At 34.6% G+C, this 9,542-nt stretch overlaps 1 pseudogene; it reads right to left on the bottom strand.

The window, feature by feature from the left end:
- Positions 1–6,727: 6,727 nt before the first annotated feature.
- LOC150015502 (heterogeneous nuclear ribonucleoprotein A3 pseudogene) lies at positions 6,728–7,740 on the bottom strand (annotated as a pseudogene).
- Positions 7,741–9,542: the final 1,802 nt, after the last annotated feature.

Below are 9,542 nucleotides of genomic sequence, written 5' to 3'. Positions count from 1 at the left end.
TATCCCAGATTTAATTTCACATTTGCCTATTGAAACATATTCCTATTATTGATGCTGAAATGAGCCAAATGAGTCAAATGAGTCTTTGTAAAAACAAACAAATATAATATAGATAGATTGTTTTACTTTAATATTACATTTTGAGAGTCTTTGTCTCTTAAGTAGGAGAATCTGATCATTTATATTTTTGTCATTTGTAATAAATTTGGAATAATTACATCTTTAAAAATAATTTTGTATATCTTCACTTTTTTCATTTTCATAGTCTTGTTATATATAAATATTCCTTGTTCTTTTATCCTGTATTCATTTTTCTTTTATTTTTAATTTTTAAATTGCCATTGACATCAATATTATATTAGTTTCAGGTGTACAACAGAGTGATTAGACATTTATATAACTTACAAAATCATCACTCTGAAAAATCTAGTACCCATCTGATACCATGCACAGTTGTCACAATATTAATGACTCTATAACCTCTGCAGTATTTTATATTCCCATGGCTGAAAGTCTTATGTGTAATTCATACACTTAGTTATCAATTTAAATTTTTGTTTTCTTTCCATGAGCTATTTATTATATTACTATCAAGAATAAAGGAAAATTAAAAGAATGGGATAATCTATCTCTACCATTTTCTTATTTATTTTTATAGAATATGAATTTTTAAGACATTTAAGAATTATCTTTAATTGTATATTTCGATAAGCCTGCATATCTATCATCAGGTTATACCATGTTTTCATCTCATTCCTGTATATTTGGTGAATTTCACATATCTGTTCTTTACATTCCTAATTAAATAGATAACAATATCACTTTATACTTTATTCCTTTTTAGAAATTTATTCTTACATTTTGCATTTTATTAAAATCATTTATTACTTTCCTTTACCAATTTTACTCCCCAAAATTTGCCTCAACCTATTGTTTCTATCTGGCTTTCCCCTCCTGTTTTACGAAAATTAAAGTCTTTTTCATTTCTATGAAGATACCAAGCAGATACATTATACTTATTTTTCTCATTTAGATATTTTCTTCTTATTTCTGAAAATGTACTTTTTTATTTCGTCTTTAGGATATTTTTTCTTTATGTTCCAATTTTCTTTTTTTTTTTTAAGAACCCTATTCTGCTACCACTTTTTCTAATCAATAGTACCTGAATGGCAAAATAAAGATATGTGTCTATGTAGTACCTGAGGTTTGCCAACAGGAAGGACATTTTTTTTATGTTTTATTGATTATGCTATTACAGTTGTCCCAATTTCTTTTCCCTTTGATCCCCGCCATCCAACAACCCCCTCCCTCCAGCAGTCCCACCCCCCTTAGTCCATGTCCATGGGTTGTGCATATAAGCTCTTCTCTACGTCCCTCTGTCTATTCTGCAGTTCATACTATGCTTCTTAATTCCCATGCCATTTCCCTTCCTCCTCCACCTTACCCCTCCCAGCTGACCTCCCCCCACATGTTCCCTTTACCTATGATTCTGTTCCCACCTTGGTTGTCTGCTTAGCTTGCCTTTGTTTCAATTCCCTAACTTCTGTTGTTGATAGTTGTGATTCTGTTGTCATTTTCATGTTTATAGTTTTGATCTTCTTTTAAGGAAGAACATCTTGAATGTTGTTTGTTTCCACCCTTTCTAGCTGGCTGTGAGTGTGAGCCTCTAACTTCATAACTACATTTGACTATCAGATTGTTGTACATTATTTCAAAGACAACTGATAATGTCTAGATAGCAAAATTAATGACAACTTATTAGTTTCTTCTTGCTTTTATTGTTGTGATGAGAAATAGATACATCCAAGTGCCTCAAGAAACATGGTCTTATTTCAGACAAAATTATGGCAGTGAAGGAGCTAGGCATCTCTTGAGACCTTAAGAACAACTTTTGACTACCATGATAAACTGAAAATTCTTTTTTCCTGATAGTTTTTGACAATATGTCTTTATCTGAAGAAAAAAATATTCTTAACTTTTTTCATAGAAAAAATGAATGTCTCCTGTTATTTTATTTTATTTTCATTTTCATAACTGAGTTATCCTTTCAGAGAAGGTCTTCAATGAAGATATATTTCAAAACAGATCCTTTCATTTAAAGCCACCTAATAGTATTTATTATCAATGAGTTGTGCCATGTTTATGCACATTTCCACAGGAAGGACTCTTACCAATCCCCTGGATTTCTTCTTATTGGTAACATCATATATATGTACAATTTATTTTTGTTAAGGTATAATGACATACAATATTATATTAGTTTCAGGTGTACAAGTGATTAGATTTATGATGTGATCACCACAATAAATCTAATAACAACTTTCCTAATCAAAGTTATAATGTCATTAACAATATTTACTATGCTATATATTATATCCCTGTGAGTAATTTATTTTATAACTGTAAGTTTTTACCTGTTATTCCTCTTCAGCTTTTTAAACCATACCACCACCCCTGTCCCTCCAGCAACCATCTGTTTATTCTCTGAATTTGCTTCAGTTTTGTTTTATTTTATTGATCTGAGAGAGAAGGAGAGAGAGAGAGAGAGACATAAATTTGTTGCTCTACTTATTTATGCATTCAATAGTGGACTCTTTGTTATGTAACCGCAACCCTGGCATATCAGCATGAATCTCAAACCAACTAGGCAACCCAACCAGTGTCTGTTTCATCTTTTTTTAGATTAAACATATAAGTGATACGACAGAGCATTTGTCTTCCTATGACTTATTTATTTCACTCAGTGCTCAGTGTAATACACTCTAGGTCTATCCATACTGTCCTGAATGGCAAGATTTTATTATTTTTTGTTGCTGAATAATATTCAATTGTGTGAGTGTATATATATATATAAATGTCTATCATCTATATTCTTTAAGTATTCATCTATTGATAAACTCCTAAGTGGTTTCTGCATCTTAGCTATTGTAAATACTGTTGCAATGAACATGAGGGTGTGTATATCTCTTTAGAAATAAAATTGCTGAATTGTATGGTAGTTCTACTTTTAACTATCTGAGGAAACTCCATATTGTTTTCCATAGTGGCTGCACTATTTCACAATCCCACCAACAGTGCATGAGAGTTAACTGTTTTCTCCACAACCTCCCAACGCTTTCTGATAATTTGTTGACTTTCTGATAATACCCATTCTGAGAGGTGTGAGGTGATTTCTCATTGTGGTTTTGATTTGCAGTTTCCTGATGATTAGTCATGTTCAGCATCATTTCATATATCTATTGGCTATCTGTATGTATTATTTGGAGACATGTCTATTCATAACCTCTGCCCATTTTAAAATCAGATTTTTTTTATGTTGAGTTGTATGAACATTTTATATAATTTGGATATTAACATTTCATGAGATGTACCATTTGCAAATATCTTCTCCTATTCATTAGGTTACATTTTTGTTTGGTTGACGGTTTAATTGGCTTTGTAGGGGACCGCTCTGTGGTTTAGGGATTGTAGCCCCAGCCTGAGCATGACTGCTGCCAGCATTCTAGCCCTGCTTGTCTTTAAGTCACAACACAAGGCTGTGCATGAGACATTACCGAAAGCCACTCTGAGGTTCCCATGGGAATTGGATTTAAAGAATGCTTATTATGCTTTACAACTTGCTCTGCTTATCTTTTAATATAACATAAACAATCTCTAGCAAGAAATGTATGAAACCTTGTACCTACTGCCAGTGTGGCGTCAAGCTGTTTGATAGACCCTGACACAGACTGGTCACTGTACCTTCTGTACTAGTACATGTAATCTGTTACTGTAGACTGTAATCCTAATGCCTCCAAACTATTGATGATTCATGAATCTTGACCTTGTATCTCTCATGTGTATCCTCCTCAATAAAAGGCATAAGGGAAGAAGGTCTAATTGATGTTCTCCACTAGAGAGGCAGTAACCTTCCTTCCCCTAGACATAATGAAATGTCTTGGGTAAAAGTTTGTTCTGTGTGGTCACGAAGCCTCTGCTGGACAGAGCGACTTCCAACCGAGCCTAGGGTATGTGAGGCACATCCATCTCAGGCTGAACAAGTTTTTTTTTTAGTTTGATGTGGTCCCATTTATTTATTTTTGCTCTCGTTGCCTTTTCCTTAGGAGACACATCTAAAAAAAATATTACTAAGACTAATGTCAAAGAGTTTACTGCCTATGTTTTCTTCTAGAAATTTTATGGTTTCTGATATTACATTTAAGCTTTTAATTTATTTTGAATTTATTTTTGTATGTGCTGTAAAAAAGATGGCCCAGTCTTACTTTTTTAGTATATATCTGTCCAGTTTCCCCAACACCATTACTGAAGAGACTCTCATTTTTCCAGTGTATATTTTTTCCTTCTTTGTTATAAATTAATTGACCATATAAGTGTGGGTTTATTTGAGGTTTCTATTTTGTTATTTTGAGCTGTGTATGTTTTTGTGCCAGCACTATATTGTTTTGATTACTATAACTTTGTAGTATAGTCTGAAATCAGATAGTATGATACCTCCATTAATTATAATACAGTTTGGTGTGGATCTTTTTGGGTTCAACTTGTTTGTGAATCTCTGCTTCCTGGATCTGAATGCCTCTTTCTTTCCCTAGGTTAGAAATTTTACAGTCATTATTGTTACAACATTGGTTTTCCACTCCTATTCTCTCTCTTCAGTTTTGGGGACACCTATAATGTAAATGTTAGTACACTCAATATTTCTCCACAGATCCCTGAAACGATCCTCTTTTATTTTTTCTTTCTTTCTTTTTGCTTTACTAACTGGGTTATTTCCACTATAGTATTCCCTCACTTATCACGGGTATTACGTTCTAGACACCCCTGTGATAGGTGAAAATCCGTGAAGTAGAAACCTTACATTTATTTTAGTATTTATATATAATTTAAGGCTTTATAAACCCTTCCCACACACTTATAAGCCATTTACAGTCCCTTGTTAACATTTCCCACTCTCTAATTAACCTTTTACACACTTTTATAAACATTACTTATGTTCTTAAGCATATTCCACACTCTTAAACTTATGTAACTTTACTAACATATGTATACAGTACCACAAAATCCCATGATATAGAAAAAAATTCACAATAAATAGTTAACTAAAATATTTTTTTTTAATCCCGTGATACAGTGAGGCTGCAATAAGTGAACCCTGATACAGAGAGTGAGTACTGTATTTTAGTTCAAGGGCATTAATTTGTTTTTCTTTATTATATAATGTGCTTTTAATTTCTTCTAATATGTTTTTTTTTAATTTCAGTTATTGTATTATTCAGCTCTTGTTGGTTCTTCTTCTTTTATATTTTCTAGCCCTTTGTTAAAGTTCTCACCATGTTCCCCTATTGTGCCAAGTTTGGTGATCATTCTTATGCCATTATTTTGAGTAGTTTGCCAGGCAAATTAAGTATCTCTGTTTCATTATAGTTTTTTTTTTTTTTTTTTTTGGTCTGGGATTTTTTATTATTCTTTCATTTTAGTAATTTTTATCCTAATTTTGGTAGACTTTCTGTATTTGTTTCTATGAATTAGAGAAAACAGCTACCTCTCTTGATCTTGAAGGAGTGGCCTTGTGGACAAGCAACTCTGTGTAGACTAGACATGCTGGGTGGCTTTGGGAAACTGTCTGGATCCAAAGGGGATATGCATGTACCAGGGATGCCCTTGCAGGTCAGCTGGCCAGGACTGAAGTGGACATGGGCCCAGGTGTCCCAGGGCACATAGATCTAGGGGTTTCCTGGTAGACCAGCTAGCCTGGGTGGGGGTGGGTGCTGGCCAGGTGGCCCAGTGTGTGCTGTGGCCAGAGCTGCTGCCTATGCAATCTAGGTGGAGGGAGAATGTAAATAATGACACTCCCTAGCATATCTGATGCTGGAGAGTTCTTGCAGATTCCCACCTGTTTGGCAGGTAGGTTTCTTTTAGGAGTAGTTTAGGTGTCTTTTAAAAATTGCCGATTAATCTCTCTGCCCCAGGGCAGGCAGGTCTGCACTTAAGCACCTCAGTGATATCCCTTCCTACTGCAGGTTGCCCCACTGGGTAAGGGTTCCAGTGGTTACTATGTCTCCTTCTCTTTTACACTTTTCTGTGTGGTCCTGCTCTCAATTCTTGTGCAGAAGCTGTTCAGTAGCCATCACTTGTTCTTTTGGAAGAATTGCTCTATAAGTAATTATATATTCAGCATGTCTGTGGGAGGAAATGTGTTCAGGGTCTTCCTACTTCACCATCTTGAACCTGACTCCTCCTTATCATCCATCCATATATCTATCTATCATCTATCTGTCTATCACCTATCATCATCTCTCTATCATCTATCCATTGTCTATTAGCATCTGAAAAGAAATTTTTTTTTAAAGTTAAAAATTCCTTAATTTTTTATTCCTGGTACCACTGCCACAATTTACAGGGCCATATACCTGATGTAATGAAAAGAAAAAGAAAAAGAAAAAGCTACAACAGATAAAAGACCTCAGGAATGTACATCTAATTGACACTACATTGCATTAATCAATAGTTGCACTTTTTGCAAACTGTGGCTATGACAGTCCTGAACAAGAAGGGTTTCCTGTTTAAGCTGCAGTAACTTTTCTGACTACAGATCATTGTTCCTTCTGTGGCAGATTTTTACAGTTCCTCTAATGCATTTGGGATGACTGTCTCAAAGTAACCTGCAGCTTTCCTGACAACTCCTCGCTCTCTCTCCTGCTAAGAACTGTAGCCCTTTTCTGCTGAGTTTTTAGAACTTTCTGCTATCATATCCACTACTTCCACCACCAGATCCATAACCACCATCATATGGGCTGCCCGAGCTTCTTTCACCAAAACTGCCCCCGCCTTTCATGGGTCCATAATTTGATTGCTGTTGTCCACTGTAATTTCCAAAATCATTATAGTTCCCACCACCACCATAGTTACCACCGAAATTTCCCCCTTCATTGTAACCATCATATCCTCCTCCTCCACCACCACCGCCATATCCACCACCTTGGTTTCCATATCCTGGTCCACCACCACCATAGCCTCCTCTACTAATATAACCAGGACCACTGCCATAGTTACCACCATCACCTCCAAATCCATTATATCCATCATCACCTCCCCCATAACTACCTCTGCTACCACCTTCACCATAGCCTCCTCTTTGCAATCCAGCAGACTGCACTTCTTGTTTAGAAAGAGTCTTTTTCACTTCACAATTATGCCCATTAATAGTGTGGTGTTTCTGAATGACAGTTTTATCAAATGTATCAGGATCATCAAAAGTTACAAAAGCAAATCCTCTTTTTTTCCCACTCAGCCTATCTTCCATAACTTCTATGGTTTCAATCTTGCCATATTTTTCAAAGTAGTCTCTCAAATTATATTCTTCTGTATCTTCTTTAATACCACCAACAAAAATTTTCTTCACTGTTAGATGGGCACCAGGCTTTACAGAATCCTTTCTAGAAACAGCTCTCTTTGGTTCCACTACACGCCCATCAACCTTGTGTGGTTGAGCACACATTGCTGCATCCACCTCTTCAACACAAGAGCAAGTCACAAAACCAAAGCCCTGGGAACATTTGGTTTGGGGGTTTCTCATCACCACACAATCTGTGAGTGTGCCCCATTTCTCAGAATGTTCTCTTAAACTATCATCTGTAGTTTCAAAGCTCAAACCACCAATAAGCAGTTTTCTCAACTTCTCTGGTTCCTTTGGATCATGGCCCTCCATTTTGAGACCGGACTCGCCTCTTCCACCTCGAGTTCAATATGGGTGACAAAGAAATTTAACCTCAGCATATTTCTTGTCGCTTTCCATTTTTAAAAATTTCAGTGTTATTTCTTTTGTTCAGGTATTTGATTTCTTTCTTACATTATGAGGGGGCCTCGTTTTTAAATGTCTTCTTGAGTTGTTTTCTCTGTGGTCTATACAAACCTTACAAGTATAATATTTTTCAGTGTAACCTGGATTACTCAAAATATTATCTTGTGGTTCCTTAACGTGATCTTAATCATTTGTGCTTGATCTCTATTTCTCTCCTTACTCCTCAAGAATCAATTGCTTAATTTTCTGAAAGGCTTCATGCTCTGTCATCTGTTTTTTCTGGTTTTCACTCTGACAAGTTTGTACTCATCTATCAAAACTCAGATTAAATACTACTTTTGTCACTACCCTCAGACAACTGTAATCATTTTTTCCCTCTGTGTTCTTTAGCATTTTGCACACATCATACCAAGCCTTAAGGGTTTTATATTTTTGTTTTAACATTCATTTTTATTTCTTTAGATTTTGACATTATTGAGGACAAGACTCTCATCTCATTCTTTGTGCCATCAGTAACTAAAATACCACCTGAAACATTGTGGACAAAAGAGTAAATAGTTTTAATGTGTAAGATAAATGCTCTGATGCTTCTGGGTCAGTAAAAACCCATCACCACTTTGGAAAAAAATGTTCAGGGTACATTGTTCAGATAGTGGAAAACACATTTATTTCTCATATAAAGGAAAAATAAAACTTTGTAGAGAATGTTAAATATCTTGTTCCACTGAGGTATTTATAAGGTTTCCGAATTGAATTGAAATTCCTACCTCAATATAAATCCTAGATACAAGTTAAGTGTGCTTAGGGTACTGATACTAGAAAAAGAAACAAAAAGAAAAGCAAACATTAGGTTTTAGTCTAAGAATTTGAGTGCTTTTCTAAACCCACCAAATGCAATCAGATTTATATTTATTTTTACAGAAATGTTTGCTCAGCTAATGCATTCCTAATCAAATAATGGGTGTTCCATGATGGAAATTTCAAATAAAGTTTTTAAAGCTGTCAAAAAGTAAATAAGCTAACTAGAATTATATTTCTTTTTGTCCCAGTGGATCTCATAAATGCTTGAATAGGAGTATGGTGTACTTAGAAGTAGGTCAGATAAACACTCAACTGCAATTATAGTCAATGCCTTCTCCTCTGTCCCTCGCTGTCAACCAATGATTTAACACTTATCTTCTGAGATATGTCCTTTTTTTAAACAACAACTATTTCTAGGATCTATTAAATTTCTTTCATTTGTTTCTTGACAAATTTCACACAACCTCAAAAAATCTACAATTTAATTAATTATTTTTTATTAAAAATAAAGAACATTTTATATTTCCTCATTGAATTTGTGTTTATGACTATCTGCTGAATTTTAACTGTATCAGTGTCAATGAAACTTGATGAAGTTTTAACTTACATTGCAAAGTGCACAAGAGAATAATGTATACTGTTAAAAGTAATGTTACATTATTTTGAAGTTGACTTTGACTTCCTTTGTTAAGCATACCAAAAGCATTTGGCATGATGCATTTGATCCACAAGGGGTTTTCTTTCTTTCTTTTAGTTAATCCCTATTCCCACTCCAATGTTTCATGTTTGTGGAGATTTTCTAACTGAACATAGCTCTTCTTCTTTAAGTCTTATGACATGAGGCTCACAGAAAACTTATTAAAGCAGTGCTCTTTAGTCATATTTAGATACTGTAGACAACAGTCTATTGCCAATGAAATATTCATGAAAAAAACATAAATTT

The sequence above is a fragment of the Furipterus horrens genome, unplaced genomic scaffold, assembly GCF_987537825.1.
Source record: "Furipterus horrens unplaced genomic scaffold, mFurHor1.1.pri manual_scaffold_3, whole genome shotgun sequence".
Taxonomy (NCBI): Eukaryota; Metazoa; Chordata; class Mammalia; order Chiroptera; family Furipteridae; genus Furipterus; species Furipterus horrens.
Note: the sequence above shows the minus strand (reverse complement) of the source record. Positions and strands in the feature narration are given on the sequence as shown.